The 16,819-nt window shown below is 45.7% G+C and overlaps 1 protein-coding gene across 1 annotated transcript in view; it reads right to left on the bottom strand.

Annotated features, from left to right (window-relative positions):
- GDA (guanine deaminase) overlaps nucleotides 1-16,819 on the bottom strand; it is a 462,724-nt gene that overhangs the window by 58,174 nt on the left and 387,731 nt on the right. The gene's annotated exons all lie outside the window — the stretch shown is intronic.

The raw sequence follows: 16,819 nt of genomic DNA, 5'->3' as shown, positions 1-16,819 counted from the left end.
TTACTGTATTTTTCGCCCTATAGGACTCACTTTTCCCCCTCCAAAAATGAAGGGGAAATCTGTGTGCATCCCATGGGGCGAATGCAGGCTTTCACTGAAGCTTGGAGAGCGAGAGGGGTCGGTGCGCACTGACCCCTCTCACTCCAGGCTTCAGGAAGCTATCCGCAAGCCTGGGAAGCCTGCGGGAGTTCCCGCAGGGCTCCCTAGGCTGCTTATTGCAGCCTGCTGCATGGAGCGCTGGGACTGCTGAAGCAGAGTGTCCCGCGCTTCAGGCAGACATCGGGCAGCCCCACGAGCTCAGGGGACAGCAGGGAGGCGGAGCACTGCCATCCCGCTGTTCCCCGACCTGGTTTGGACTCCCCAACCTGGTTTGGGGGGGGAAATAAAGGAAATTTTATGGGCCGGTGCGTCCTATGGGACGAAAAATATGGTAGTTAAAAATATCCCAAAACAGGATAACGAAAAAAATCAACAAGAAATAGGTATAAATATTCACAACAAAGTGAAATACTTAGGGATATGGCTAACACCAAGGAATATCAATATATTCCGAATCGTGTCGTGCGCGTGTGCAGACGCGGTGCTGCGGGTTGCAAACGTGCCTCCTGCACGGATCACATTCGCAACCCGAGCGTCCACTGTAGTTATATAATTATTGTATCATTATAGTTGTAATGCTAATTATTCAACTAAACAGAACTGGAATGGGTGAGGTGTTTGTTCCCACATGGGAATTCACCAGCAGATGAGCTGAACTGAGAAAGAAGATTCTGGAAGACTTTCTGGGTGGCTCGGCTGACTGAAACCCCCGACCGACTGACAGACCTGGTGCCCTGGCTGTGGAAGCTCAGGCTCAGCGACCTGCGTCTGCCTGCGCTAAGAGACGGCCGAAGTCCGTCAGGGCCAGGTGGGGAAAGGCCTGCAAGGCAGGGAGCAGGTCTTCCAGATCTCACAGCCAAGGGGGCCAGTTGATGATGGCAGAGTCTGGGTCAGTTTTCATGGGGAGAGGCGGTCTTTGAGGCATGAAGTCCTGAGCATTTAAGGCTTTCTAAGTCAAAAGCAGCACTGCTGCGGTGATGGAGGACAGAAATTAAAAGGAAGCTGTTTGCCCTTGCCCCCAACAACATCTTTCCCTCCATCATAATCACCAGGGCCAGTCCTAAGAATTTAATCAAAATATTGGGCCAAAATATACTTCATGAGGCTCACAAATAGGCTGCCTGATTCCTAATTGTAGCAGGTTCAGTTATTGCATAGCTAGTCTGGATCAGGAGATGCTTTATTGTTAATGTTAATGATTATATATATTTTTATTATATATATTGTGGGTTTTATGTTGATCTTTTCTGTGAACTGCCCTGAGACCTCCAGGTATAGGGCAGTATATTATTATTATTATTATTATTATTATTATTAAGAATAACAACAACAACAACATGTCAGTACACTCTAGAATGCCCTATTTTGTCTCCGCTATTTGATCCAGCTCTTCCTACTACACACACACACACCAGCCAACGTATGTTGGTTCAGTGCCCTAGATAGCTGTCTTATATCCTTCCACAGTGAAGGTGGAATTATTTCCATCTTCCATTATTTCCACCTTTCAGCTTCTTTGCAACATCCCTATTCCACTGCCTGTTGGTCCAAGCACTTTCCTGCTCCGTCTCCTCCTCTCTGCTGATGCCTCGCGGGGAGGAGGAGGCTGAGCGCAGAGCCCAACTCTGTGCTCCCCATTCCCCACCTGGTGCGCAAGTGCCGGCATCACAGCGGTGGGACGCCCGCACTCTCGTGCTAGGTGGGAGTGGGATGCATCACGTGATGCGCCCCTGCAATATGGGGGGCACATCGGTGCCCTTGACTCCAGCGATGGAAGGGCACTGACCCCACACCCAACAGCCCCTCAATTGGCCTTTGGATGCACCAACATGATGACCCGTGTTCCTTGCCTCTAGATACACATTGGCATGAAGGAAGGACTAAATTAAACGGCATTACCAGAGAGGCAATGTCTGGTCACAGAATACTGACAGTTTTGGATAGTGCACTGTTAGATTTGTATATAAAATTAGAGCTGCTGCAATCACCATGGTTACCTACTCTGCCAAACAAACACAGTGCTTCTGGAATATAAATTGGGCTGCCCACACTTGGGCTCCAGTTCCCTCCTCCCTCACATTTCTTTGGATGGGTGTTTTGCATCTCAAAGAAAAATATCGACAGAATATTATCAGTGAGTCATTTTCAGTACAGGTGGATGTCCTGCTGGGAATAAGGGCATGGTGGGAACAAAGTGTCATATCTTCCGTTGAAGACAGGGCCGGCTCACCCACAAGGCCAAGTGAGGGGGCTGCCTCAGACAGCATGGTCCCCAGGGACAGCAAATCTTGATGTCAATCTCCCCCCACCCCTTGTTCCAACCTCCAAGTGTCCCTATTTTCCGGGGACAGTCCCAGATTTACAGAAGCTGTTCCGGTTTTCTTATATGATCCCAGAATGTCCCACTTTTCCTTAGGACGTCATTATTTTCATCGGAGAAATGTTGGAAGGTATGGAATTATGCAACCCCTGAGCCAAGAAATGCTTCCCCACTTCTCTTCACAGGAGAATTTGATGAGTAGAACTCTGCTTGTGGATCTCTGGATTCAATCTATTATAGTTGACTATACTAGTACATGTAAGATGTGCAGCCAGATTATTCAGGTCCCAGTGACTGTCAGAGTTGGTTAGGAAGAACTGAAAATTAGGCATGTTCAAATTCCTCAGAGTGGGCACCAGGCACCCATGGCCTAGAACACTTAGTAGCAATCTCTGAGAGTTGTGGTAAGTGTACTACTCTTGGTGTGTTGCATACACCTACATCTTTTCTCAAGTTTGAGTGAGAACTACAATGCGTGGCTGGATTGTGGTGCTTACAGAGATGAACACCCAAATTTAAAGCAACATCACACATTCGGGAGAGTTGTGGTGGATCATGCAGGAAAATATTGGCATCTGCTAATTTTATAGCTCAGTACAATCTTGGGAGCAAACATTCCTTCCTTTACTTCAGTGACACCTAGTGTCCTAAATAATTTCTGCACAACAGACATTAACATAAAAAGGTAAAAGACATACCGGTAGGTGGATGTTAATTGCATACAAGAACGCCATTTGTTGACGTATTAGAGGTATATCCTGCCCAAATGTTAAAATCTGGTCTCCTCAGCTACTTAATGAACGGAGGCTTAATTACAATCAGCTACTTAATATACTTAATAAACCAGGCTTAATTACAATCGCAGTTATATGCAGTCCTTTCAAAATATGGGGTTTCTTCTTCTGGTGAACTGTTTTTGCACTTGAAGTAAATGACACTTGGGACAGTTTTAAAGGTCTTGGTTTTTCCAATCTGTGGCCAACATAGTGGTCCATTACTCTGTGTCAGACCATAGCTAGATAGAATCACAGAATCATAGAGTTGGAAGAGACCACAAGGGCCATCGAGTCCAACCCCTTGCCAAGCAGGAACCACCATCAGACCACTCCTGACATATGGTTGTCAAGCCTCTGCTTAAAGACCTCCAAAGAAGGAGACTCCACCACACTCCTTGACAGCTCTTACTGTCAGGAAGTTCTTCCTAATGTTTAGGTGGAATCTTCTTTCTTGTAGTTTGGATCCATTGCTCCGTGTCTGCTTCTCTGGAGCAGCAGAAAACAACCTTTCTCCCTCCTCTATGTGACATCCTTTTATATATTTGAACATGGCTAACATATCACCCCTTAACCTCCTCTTCTCCAGGCTAAACATGCCCAGCTCCCTTAGCCGTTCCTCATAAGGCATCGTTTCCAGGCCTTTGACCATTTTGGTTGCCCTCCTCTGGACACGTTCCAGTTTGTCAGTGTCCTTCTTGAACTGTGGTGCCCAGAACTGGACACAGTACTCCAGGTGAGGTCTGACCAGAGCAGAATACAGTGGCACTATTACTTCCCTTGATCTAGATGCTATACTCCTATTGATGCAGCCCAGAATTGCATTGGCTTTTTTAGCTGCCGCGTCACACTGTTGGCTCATGTCAATTTTGTGGTCAACCAAGACTCCTAGATCCTTTTCACATGTACTGCTCTCAAGCCAGGTGTCACCCATCTTGTATTTGTGCCTCTCATTTTTTTTTTGCCCAAGTGCAATACTTTACATTTCTCCCTGTTAAAATTCATCTTGTTTGTTTTGGCCCAGTTCTCTAATCTGTCAAGGTCATTTTGAAGTGTGATCCTGTCCTCTGGGGTGTTAGCCACCCCTCCCAGTTTGGTGTCATCTGCAAATTTGATCAGGATGCCCTTGAGTCCATCATCCAAGTCGTTGATAAAGATGTTGAATAAGACCGGGCCCAAGACAGAACCCTGTGGCACCCCACTAGTCACTCTTCTCCAGGATGAAGAGGAACCATTGATGAGCACCCTTTGGGTTCGGTCAGTCAGCCAGTTACAAATCCACTGAGTGGTAGCATAGTCAAGACCGCATTTTACCAGCTTCTTTACAAGAATATCATGGGGCACCTTGTCAAATGCCTTGCTGAAATCAAGGTAGACTACATCTACTACGATCCCTTGAAATGCATTCACTGTCTGCATTTCTGTTATTTTTATTCCCTTGAAAACTAATGTTTAAAGTAAGGGTAACCAATGTAATGTCCTCCAGAAGTTGTTGTCCTCTAATTCCCACCCCCACCTGAGCCAACATGCCCAATAGTCAGGGGTGATGGGAGTTGTAGTCCAAGCTGCTGATTTAAAAGGATTTGGAAATATGTTACCACAGAGATGGCTCACCTGTAGCCCTCCAAATGTTCCTGGGCTACAGTACCCATCATCCATGACTAAGCTGGCACCAATCCAGCAATATCTAGAGGGCCCCCCCCCCCTGGGTTAGCGATCCCTGCCCTATGGGATATTCAAGCAGGCCTGTGGGGGTCCAGTTGGTTGCAGAGTCAATGATGTTGGAGGGCGTGTGGCCTTAGGGGAAGGAGCAGCTGGGGGGAGGGCATATGCCCTATATATTAGCGCTTAAGGGGTTGGGCCAAAGGAATGTCAAAGAATTTCTGGCGTATAATATTCTAGGAGGATTGTTGGCTTTTGGCTGCTGTTATAATGCTATCTGTATAGATATGCCCATAGGTCCTCTGCTTGTTCTGATATTTGAATACAGCCACTGGGGCCTGGTTTGCACATTGGCTTAATATGAATGCATGAGTCTGGGGCTCCCAGAGAATTCCCAGCTGCCCAACTCCTCTCTGGCTGTTTTGCTGCTACGCCATGCTGAGCTTCGTGTGTCATTTGAACCCTGGCTTGTGGTTTAGCTCTCTATTGTTTACAGCTCATGGTTTTTCTGGGAGAACTAAACCACAAGCCAGAGTTTGGACAGCACACTTAGCTCAGTGCGGCAGCAAAAGAAGTGGATAGAAATGTGGCTAGGAGCCTCTCTCCAGAAGCCAGAATGTTCATGCTAAGCCATAGTTTGGCTAAGAGTGGTGCGTAAACTAGGCCTGTCTGAATTTCAGTGGCCACTCATAGCAGCCTCATCTGAAAGGACAACATCTGCTTTTCACTTGCTTTGATGTACATTTTTATATGCTTTAATAAACTGTATATTATGCATGATAGTTTTTGCTGCCCAGGGGCTCCATCCAAGTGCCTAAAGCTTAATGAGTTGGAGACAGAGGCCTGATTGACAGCCCTGTAAGATACTGAGGAGCAGTAGCTGATAATTTGCATTCTTGCTGAATTGTGCAAATTGACTGGTGCTGATTAAATGAGATGGTGTGCAAATGCAATTTTTGCCATTGTGAAGTGTGCTAAGGATAGTGTTCGTTTTTAAAAGAGAGAGAAACTTGAAGCTTCCCTATTGCCAGGCCTAAACTGAGGACTGCCTTCAGCTTAGCAAATCTGTTGTTGTTGTTTAGTCGTTCAGTCATGTCCGACTCTTCGTGACCCCATGGACCAGAGCACGCCAGGCACTCCTGTCTTCCACTGCCACCCGCAGTTTGGTCAGATTCATGTTTGTAGCTTCGAGAACACTGTCTAACCATCTCGTCCTCTGTTGTCCCCTTCTCCTTGTGCCCTCCATCTTTCCCAACATCAGGGTCTTTTCCAGTGAGTCTTCTCTTCTCATGAGGTGGCCAAAGTATTGGAGCCTCAGCTTCACGATCTGTCCTTCCAGTGAGCACTCAGGGCTGATTTCCTTAAGAATGGATGCATTTGATCTTCTTGCAGTCCATGGGACTCTCAAGAGTCTCCTCCAGCACCATAGTTCAAAAGCATCAATTCTTCGGCGATCAGCCTTCTTTATGGTCCAGCTCTCACTTCCATACATCACTACTGGGAAAACCATGGCTTTTACTATACGGACCTTTGTTGGCAAGGTGATGTCTCTACTTTTTAAAATGCTGTCTAGGTTTGTCATTGCTTTCCTCCCAAGAAGCAGGCGTCTCTTAATTTCGTGACTGCTGTCACCATCTGCAGTGATCATGGAGCCCAAGAAAGTAAAATCTCTCACTGCCTCCATTTCCTCCCCTTCTATTTGCCAGGAGGTGATGGGACCAGTGGCCATGATCTTAGTTTTTTTGATGTTGAGCTTCAGACCATATTTTGCGCTCTCCTCTTTCACCCACATTAAAAGGTTCTTTAATTCTGCCTCACTTTCTGCCATCAAGGTTGTGTCATCTGCATATCTGAGGTTGTTGATATTTCTTCCAGCAATCTTAATTCCGGCTAGGGATTCATCCAGCCCAGCCTTTCGCATGATGAATTCTGCATATAAGTTAAATAAGCAGGGAGACAAAATACAGCCTTGTCGTACTCCTTTCCCAATTTTGAACCAATCAGTTGTTCCATATCCAGTTCTAACTGTAGCTTCTTGTCCCACATAGAGATTTCTCAGGAGACAGATGAGGTGATCAGGCACTCCCATTTCTTTAAGAACTTGCCATAGTTTGCTGTGGTCGACACAGTCAAAGGCTTTTGCATAGTCAATGAAGCAGAAGTAGATGTCTTTCTGGAACTCTCTAGCTTTCTCCATAATCCAGCGCATGTTTGCAATTTGGTCTCTGGTTCCTCTGCCCCTTCTAAATCCAGCTTGCACTTCTGGGAGTTCTCGGTCCACATACTGCTTGAGCCTTCCTTGAAGAATTTTAAGCATAACCTTGCTAGCGTGTGAAATGAGTGCAATTGTGCGGTAGTTCGAGCATTCTTTAGCACTGCCCTTCTTTGGGATTGGGATGTAGACTGACCTTCTTCAGTCCTCTGGCCACTGCTGAGTTTTCCAAACTTGCTGGCATATTGAGTGTAGCACCTTAACAGCATCATCTTTTAAAATTTTAAGTAGTTCAGCTGGAATACCATCACTTCCACTGGCCTTGTTATTTGTAATGCTTTCTAAGGCCCATTTGACTTCACTCTCCAGGATGTCTGGCTCAAGGTCAGCAACCACACTACCTGGGGTGTACGAGGCATCCGTATCTTTCTGGTATAATTCCTCTGTGTATTCTTGCCACCTCTTCTTGATGTCTTCTGCTTCTGTTAGGTCCTTACCACTTTTGTCCTTTATTATGGTAATCTTTGAACGAAATGTTCCTTTCATATATCCAATTTTCTTGAACAGATCTCTGGTTCTTCCCATTCTGTTGTTTTCCTCTATTTCTTTGCATTGCTCATTTAAGAAGGCCTTCTTGTCTCTCCTTGCTATTTTTTGGAATTCTGCATTCAATTTCCTGTATCTTTCTCTATCTCCCTCGCATTTTGCTTGCCTTCTCTCCCCCGCTATTTGTACGGCCTCATTGGACAGCCACTTTGCTTTCTTGCATTTCCTTTTCATTGGGATGGTTTTCGTTGCTGCCTCCTGTATAATGTTGCGAGCCTCCATCCATAGTTCTTCAGGCACTCTGTCCAGCAAATCTAAATCCTTAAACCTGTTCCTCACTTCCACTGTGTATTCATAAGGGATTTGGTTTAGATTGTATCTTACCGGCCCAGTGGTTTTTCCTACTTTCTTCAGTTTAAGCTTGAATTTTGCTATAAGAAGCTGATGATCTGAGCCACAGTCAGCTCCAGGTCTTGTTTTTGCTGACTGTATAGAGCTTCTCCATCTTTGGCTGCAGAGAATATAATCAATCTGATTTCGATGCTGCCCATCTAGTGATGTCCATGTGTAGAGTCGTCTCTTGTGTTGTTGGAAAAGAGTGTTTGTGATGACCAGCTTGTTCTCTTGACAGAACTCTATTAGCCTTTGCCCTGCTTTGTTTTGAATTCCAAGACCAAACTTGCCAGTTGTTCCTTTTATCTCCTGATTCCCTACTTTAGCATTCCAATCCCCTATAATGAGAAGAACATCCTTCTTTGGTGTCACTTCTATAAGGTGTTGTAAGTCTTCATAGAATTGGTCAATTTCAGTTTCTTCAGCACCAGTAGTTGGTGCATAAACTTGGATTATTGTTATGTTAAAAGGTCTGCCTTGGATTCGTATCGAGATCATTCTATCATTTTTGAGATTGCATCCCAGTACAGCTTTCGCCACTCTTTTGTTGACTATGAGGGCCACTCCATTTCTTTTGCGGGTTTCTTGCCCACAGTAGTAGATATGATGGTCATCCGAACTGAATTCGCCCATTCCCGTCCATTTTAGTTCACTGATGCCCAGGATGTCAATATTTATTCTTGCCATCTCATTTTTGACCACATCCAACTTACCCAGGTTCATGGTTCTTACATTCCAGGTTCCTATGCAATATTTTTCTTTACAGCATTGGACTTTCCTTTCGCTTCCAGGCATATCCGCAACTGAGCGTCCTTTCGGCTTTAGCTCAGCCGCTTCATCAGCTCTGGATCTACTCGTACTTGTCCTCCGCTCTTCCCCAGTAGCATGTTGGACGCCTTCCGACCTGAGGGGCTCATCTTCCAGCGTCATAACTTTTATATGCCTGTTGTCTTTGTCCATGGAGTTTTCTTGGCAGGGATACTGGAGTGGCTTGCCGATTCCTGCTCCAGGTGGATCACGTTTGGTCAAAACTCTCCACTATGACCTGTTCATCTTGGGTGCCCTGCTCGGCATAGTTCATAGCTTCTCTGAGTTCTTCAAGCCCCTTCGCCACGGCAAGGCAGTGATCCATGAAGGGCAAATCTAGGCAGAGGCAAATCTAGCAAATCTAGGCAGAGGCTTTTTCTTTCTGAAGCGACACCGAGCAGCCATTAAAATCAATGAGACATTTTGCTTGGAACAAAGGAGCAATGTGTGCCTTTGTTTTTAACGGCGTCTTGCATGGCACACTGAGGGTGACAAGAATGCCGACATTTCTCAGTTGATATTATTGAAAATGGCTGCATTTATGAGTGTCGTTTCTTTGGCCTGGATGGGGACGAGATGGCCCTCCAGATGTTGTCAGACTCCAGCTCAGCTCAACCCCAGCCAGCATGGCCAATGGTCAAGGATCCTGGGAGCTAAAACACAGTCAGGTGAAGGCAACACAGCCTAGCAGCCTATTTTGAGTGTCTGTCTCCTTGCAGAGTTCTGGTGACTTTAACTATGTCGATGCAGATGGCTTGTGTTGTTGTGCTTAAAAGCTGCGCACAGGAAGCCCCATACATGAACAGCTCGCCATGTAAAGCTGCTTCTATATTTTGAACAAGCACCCACACCTCTGTTACCTATCTAATTGTGCCACATTTATTAGACATTCCAACGGCTGTGCTGGTGCCCACTGAAAATGAACCACAGAGAGAGCTCCACATTTGCAACCTGTTTGCATATGCCTCTCCCTAAAGGGTTTGGGCAAATTTTAATTACCTGGATCCATGCTAGTCTGGGTTGCGGTCTAGATTTGGGACCAAAGCAGCCTTGGTTGCCCTGATTAAATACCTTTATCAAGAGGAGGACAAATGTGGGTGTTGGTGCAACTCTGCTCCCTTTGCTCTCTCGGCCGCTTTTGATACCATGGTATCCTTTGACTCTTGTGGGTTGGGTATTGGTGGCACTAAGCTTGGGTGGCTCTGTTCCTACTATTTTGTCCCCAGTATATGAAGTGATTGGGAGTGGTCACCAGGAGTTTTGGGGCAAAATATCATGAGTATTCTGATGACAGTGAGCTCTATTTCTCCATTATGTTTGAGTCAGCAGACACTGTGCAAGTCCAGGAGCGATGCCTGGATGCAGTGGAGAGCCAGTGTGGTGTAGTGGTTAAGAGCGGTAGTCTCGTTATCTGGGGAACCGGGTTCGCGTCTCCGCTCCTCCACATGCAGCTGCTGGGTGACCTTGGGCCAGTCACACTTCTATGAAGTCTCTCAGCCCCACTCACCTCACAGAGTGTTTGTTGTGGGGGAGGAAGGGAAAGGAGAATGTTAGCCGCTTTGAGACTCCTGAAGGGGAGTGAAAGGCGGGATATCAAATCCAAACTCCTCTTCTTCTTCTTCTTCTTCTTCTTCTTCTTCTTCTTCTTCTTCTTCTCAATAAACTGAGTTTGAATCCTAGAAAGGCAGAAGCCTTGTGGATGGGTGGTTCCCGTGTCTGGGACATGGGTCAACTGCCTGTTCCGGGCAGGGTTGCATTCTGAAGGAGCAAGTATGCGGTTTGGGGGTAGTCCTTGATCCATCTGAGACCCAAATAACCTCTGTGGCCAGCAGCACTGGAATGAGCTCCAGCTGCTACACCAGCTGCAGGCATTCCAGGACTGTGACAGCCTAACCACAGTGCCCTCGTAACCTCAAGACGTACTTACAGTAATCAACATGCTTTATGTGGGGCTGCCTTTGTATCTGGTCTGGAAGTTCAGCTAGTGCAGATTGCCAGCAACATGCTATTCTGCTGCTGAAAACTGCACTAGTTGCTAATTTGCTACCGCGCCAGGTTCAAAGTACGTACTTGTGTTAATTCACAAAGCCCTACACAACTTGTGAATAAAAGTGCCTTAAGGAATATCAGATCTGCTATCCTCCACGTCACTCACTGAGATCTTCTAATGGGGAACTACCAGAAGATGCCCAAAGTCCCCAAGGCTCAGTGGGCCTTGACTAGAGTGGCAGGCCCTGCCCTGGTGAAGTCACTGCCAGAAGAAGTTTGGCAGGCATCTTCCATGCTGTCTTTTATACTACTTCTAAAAACAGTATTGTTTAGACAGACCTTTGCAATATGGTTTTATTTTTCATTTTAACCAACCAGTATTTACTGCTGTTTTTACTGCAGCATTTACTGATTTCATTATAATCTTTTGTATGTTGCATACTGCCTTGATGTACTTTTATGAAAGTGTGCATTATAAATACTTCAATAAATAAAAAATAAGCACAATGCTGCAAACAACTTTAAAAAAGGATGACATGATTTAAATAAGCCGCATATAGAACAACTCCACATGGTTACTTTTTAAATGGGTATTCACAAGGCTGTATGAAAATTTGATTTGGGGCTGTGACAAAGAAATGGTGCAAGACTCTGCAGCCAGTATTTTGGTAATGCTTCTAGATAGGTAATATTTTTATATTTAGGCATCCATTAAGTTTATGGCAGATACAGATAAAGGGTGTAACAGAAAAGTCACATTGTAGGAAGAACTAAATGTCGTCTTTCCTCCACTCCCAATTCCTGTTTTGTCGTTTGGGGCATGCCATCTGCTTGCTATTCTTTGCCAGCTGTACTAATAGGCTTAGTCACTATTACAGCAAAAACCCCGCACTTTAATTCTCAGAGACTGGCAGTCTATGATGTGTTTTCCTACCATGGCAGGATTTCCTCTCACCTTTGGGTGTAATGGGCTGCATCATTAGCAGTTTTTTCCAACAATATTACATGGAAAGGATGCTTGTCATATGTATATTACTCTCTTGAGTAAAAAAACTGGTTGCATTTGACAGTCAGGATTCTAGTTTCTGAGTTCCATGTCAACATTTCCAAGCAGGTGCAGTTATTTTTCGATACGCCAGTACCTGCCCTGATGTAGAGACTGTAGGAAGGTAGGCAATACCTGCTGCAGCCCACGTCAGGAGGACCCCATGGGAGAGTTTCTTTAGATAATAGTGAAATTTGTTCTTCAGTGTCAGAGTCCAAATTTCCACTTCCTATTTGACCAGACAGTCCAAGCCATAAAGTGCTGAGTTGTTGTTTATCCTAGAAATGGTTTTAAAAGCCTTTGAACAAATTGTTCCACATTGAAGCAAACTTTCATTTGCTTTTTATCCATAAAAAATATCATCACCATTTTTTATCAATTGCCTTCTATACAATCTCAATTAAAAACAGCAAAAAAATTAAAACACAAAAAGCAGATATATACATTTAAAGCAAAACTAAGACCAAACAAAACAGACACTTGAGTCAAAGACCCATTTAGCCAGCTGGGAAAGCCCACGGAAACAAAAATGTCTTCGGTCATTTCCAGAAAGTGCAAATTAGTGGGGTGGAAGAGCTGGGGAAAATTCAATTTTCTTTCATGTTTGATGCTGTTAAATTGAATGGGGGGTGAAGGTTTATGATCATTTTGTGGGGGGGACCAGATGGCCTTGGGGTCCCTTCCAACTCTATAATTCTATGGTTCTATTATATTGGGGGGGGGGCTAATCCTGATGTATATTTTGCTCTAGGTGGCTTAAGTTTGGTCAGAATCGAGTATACACTTCCAGAGTCAATGCTAAATACCCATCTGCCAGAGGGCCGTGATCATGTGTCCTGAGCTTTTTAGACTCATCTGCCCATGTACCACCTTGGCTGTCAGGTGTGAAATATATTGGCATTGTTTTCAGCTCTCTTGCCCCACTAGATAGTGGGTACCTTTTGTATCTGAACAGAAATCCCATTCCACAGAACAAGGACAGCCACACTAGAAGCCCTGGTTAATGTTGCTTCTGAGATCTTTGGAACTTGCAGGATAAACTTGCCTGCAGACTACACACACATGCATTTATTTCCACTGTTTCAAATACTGGAATTAGCTATTTTATATTTTAATGTACATTCTGCACCATAAACAGGTAACTTATGTTCTGAGGCGAACCAGTCCTAAAGACAATTTTAACTCAGCTCTAATGTTTCCTTAAGGGAGGTGGCCGTAAAACTCTCCTTGGGACCACAAGATTACGGCTAGAAGCTTGCTGTTATTGTTCTTTTTCCTGGGCATGTTGCCCAAGTGGTTGCCGTGCGACTCCAAACCTCCTGGATTAGTTTCCTCCCCACCCTCCCTCTCCCTGGACTCCTTTCAACTAGGCCAAATATTGGCACAGCAACTGTTTTGCTCAGCCTGGGAAGATAAGGGAAGTGCAAACCTGGTACTTCTTCCTCTTATCAGCTGATAATACCTGCAATCAAGCTATCTTTCTAGACCAAGGATAAGGAATCTGCAGCCCTCCAGACATGGTTGTACTACTGGTCTCATAATCCCTGACCATTAGTCTGGCTGGCTGAGGCTACTGGGCGTTGGAGTGGCAGCATCATGGGGGGGGGGGCAAGTTCCCCATCCCTGTTCTAGATTGACAGGTTGTGCTGGGATAGAGGGCACTTTATTATGGTGGTTCTACGACAACCATTTCCAGAATGCGCAGCTGGGGGACTACAGGTTCACTCCATGGATTCAGCATGGGGACCAGCATGGCTCATCTTGCCTGCACGCTTTTTAGCTTCTATATCAGGGTTGGGTGACACACGGCCCCCACGGTGTGCAACAACTCCACTATCGTTGACCCATTAGTCACATTAGATGGGGCTGATGGAGGGGCACAGACAGCTGTTAAGGAATGGCACCTAGAGGGTTGCAGTAAGGTACTGTCATTTATATAAATGTTTGGATCAGTAATTTCATTCTTAACATCTTCCTGATCCAAGTAAAAGGCATAACAACTGAAATTCTAATTTGTGCTGTTGCCATATTGGTTGGAGCAACCCTGTCACACCAACACCCCTGGAGTTCTGTATTTCTGTATTATGGAAACATTATTAATTTTCTAACTGTACACATACAAAAGCACACCTTCAAAGTAAATTAAGAAGTCTGAATATTTTAATTCAAACTGTGAAAATAGAAATTAAAGCAATTACAGAAACTGATCACTAGGTGATGCTCTCACTTTCTCCTTTGTAAGAACACAAGCTGTCAGTAAAGTGATAAGAGGCAATGTCTAGGTAAGTCAGTAATTATTTCAGGTAACCCAAAAAATGTATTTTTGAAATAATCTGCTTTAAAAGGAAAGCTGAATTTAACATAGAAACCAAAAATACAGTAAAATCACACATTAAAAACTTCCCTGAACAGGGCTGCCTTAAGATGTCTTCTGAATGTCAGGTAGTTGTTTATCGCTTTGACATCTGCTGGGAGGGCGTTCCACAGGGCGGGCGCCACCACCACCGAGAAGGACCTCTGCTTGGTTCCCTGTAGCTTTGCTTCTTGCAATGAAGGAACCGCCAGAAGGCCCTCGGAGCTGGAACTCAGTGTCTGGGCTGAATGATGGGGGTGGAGACGCTCCTTCAGGTATACTGGGCCGAGGCCGTTTAGGGCTTTAAAGGTCAACACCATCACTTTGAATTGTGCTCGGAAACGTACTGGAAGCCAATGTAGGTCTTTCAAGACCGGTGTTATGTGGTCTTGGCAGCTGCCCCCAGTCACCAGTCTAGCTGCCGCATTCTGGATTAGCTGTAGTTTCCGGGTCACCTTCAAAGGTAGCCCCACGTAGAGCACATTGCAGTAGTCCAAGCAGGAGATAACTAGAGCATGCACCTCTCTGCCGAGACAGTCTTTGGGCAGGGAGGGTCTCAGCCTGCAGACCAGGTGGAGCTGGTAGACAGCTGCCCTAGACACAGAATTGACCTGCGCCTCCATGGACAGCTGGGAGTCCAAAATGACTCCCAGGCTGCGCACCTGGTCCTTCAGGGGCACAGTTACCCCATTCAGGACCAGGGAGTCTGCCACACCCGCCCACCTCCTGTCCCCCCAAAACAGTACTTCTGTCTTGTCAGGATTCAGCCTCAATCCATTAGCTGCCATCCATCCTCCAACCACCTCCAGGCACTCACACAGAACCTTCACCGCCTTCACTGGTTCCGATTTGAAAGAGAGGTAGAGCTGGGTATCATCTGCATATTGATGGACACCCAGTCCAAACCCCCTGACGATCTCTCCCAGCAGCTTCATATAGATGTTAAAAAGCATGGGGGAGAGGACGGAACCCTGAGGGACCCCACAAGTGAGAGCCCAGAGGTGTGAACACTCATCCCCCCCCCACTTTCTGAACACGGCCCAGGAGGGAGGAGCGGAACCACCGTATAACAGTGCCCCCAGCCCCTCTAGACGGTCCAGAAGGATGTTATGGTTGATGTTATCAAAGGCCGCTGAGAGATCCAGCAGAACTAGGAAACAGCTCTCACCTTTGTCCCTAGCCCGCTGGAGATCATCAACCAGCGCGACCAAGGCAGTTTCAGAACATCAAAATGCTTGACCTATGATGTTATTTCTGAGATATACGTCACAAAGAATAATTGCTTATGAAGGTCAATCAAAAACAGGGCTTTCAAGCTCACAGCACAGTGTAAGGCAACAGAAAGTGGCTTCCACAATCCTCTCCAGTTTCCCCCCTGAACATTCCAACCAAGTGGCAGGTGGAAGACCATTTCTCATTTGACAGCTTCCAATGTGAGAGTGAATAGAAGAATGGTGGTCAGGACAGTGTTGGATGGAGGGACAAATGGCGTGTTGAAGGACAGTTGAGAGACAGTGAGGGACAGAATGAAAAAGCCTAGGCAAAAAGAGTGAGGAGTGTCATGTTGTTAGATATTAATAATTACCAGAAAAGTCCTTTCTAATGTTTCCCTTTCATCAGGATTAGAAACATTCTTTCCACAGTGGTCCCAAAATGCTGATGACAGGAAGCCTGCTATTCTAACAGGCATTGGCACTGCGGCTTTCAGTGGGGTCACCAGCCTTTTTGGATTAGTGGAGACATTTGCAAGCCAGAGAAAACACACCATTTGATTTGCTACAACCAATGGCTGCTTTCAAACCCCATCTCCCCAGGGGCAGGAGCCCGTGGGGCCACGTTGGTGAACTCTGTTTTACATCCTTAGCACCAGAGAACTATCTATCTTCCACTTCACTCACTGAGATCTTCCGATAATAAGAAGAGAGGTAGGAAAACGAGACAGACAGGGAGGTCAGTAGGAAGCCGGGTCTGTTTCTTTCAGGCTGTTTGTGAGATTCCCAGAAGCATATTTTTGTCATTGTTGGAAGGAGGATGCTCACTAGCTTCACGTTTGGTTCAATCCTGCGGAGTTACTGTTACATTCTTATGTATGTACTTTGATTTTTTAAAAGTAGTGATTATTGGGCAGAGAAAGGGTTGCTAGTGACAAAGATATACAAAGATGGAACAACAATGATTCAGACAAGGCCTTGTGGATTTAGTCAGAACAGAGAAGCTGAAGGAGCAGAGTGAAGTCCCTGGACTTACCAACAGTTTTTGAAATTCCCCGGGCGCCCGGCATGTTTTGCTCCTGGTGCAGGTCCAATTGTGACTACGTGGAGATTTCTGGGTGTCAAGTTGGCAACTGACATCTCCACTGAGTGAGCCGACTCATGGGCAGCAAAAGACACCTGCCTTGTGCCTCTGCGCTGCCACACAAATCATGCACCCCTTGTTGGGCACCTGAGTCCTCCATCATCAAGGAAAGTAAGCGGAGGGCTGAGTATATTTGACTGTGCGGCAGCCTTTCCATAGACCACTCAAATGGAGCTGATAGACCACCGTTTAAAAAACTCTGCCTTCGTCCATTGTCAATACCATTTCCCTTCCTGCTGCGTGCGCTCCTCCTCCTTGCATACTG

Source organism: Podarcis tiliguerta (genome assembly GCF_965153285.1).
Source record: "Podarcis tiliguerta genome assembly, chromosome: 11".
In the NCBI taxonomy this organism is placed as follows: Eukaryota; Metazoa; Chordata; class Lepidosauria; order Squamata; family Lacertidae; genus Podarcis; species Podarcis tiliguerta.
The sequence above is the reverse complement of the archived record's forward strand: the minus strand, read 5'-3'. Positions and strand labels throughout refer to the sequence as shown.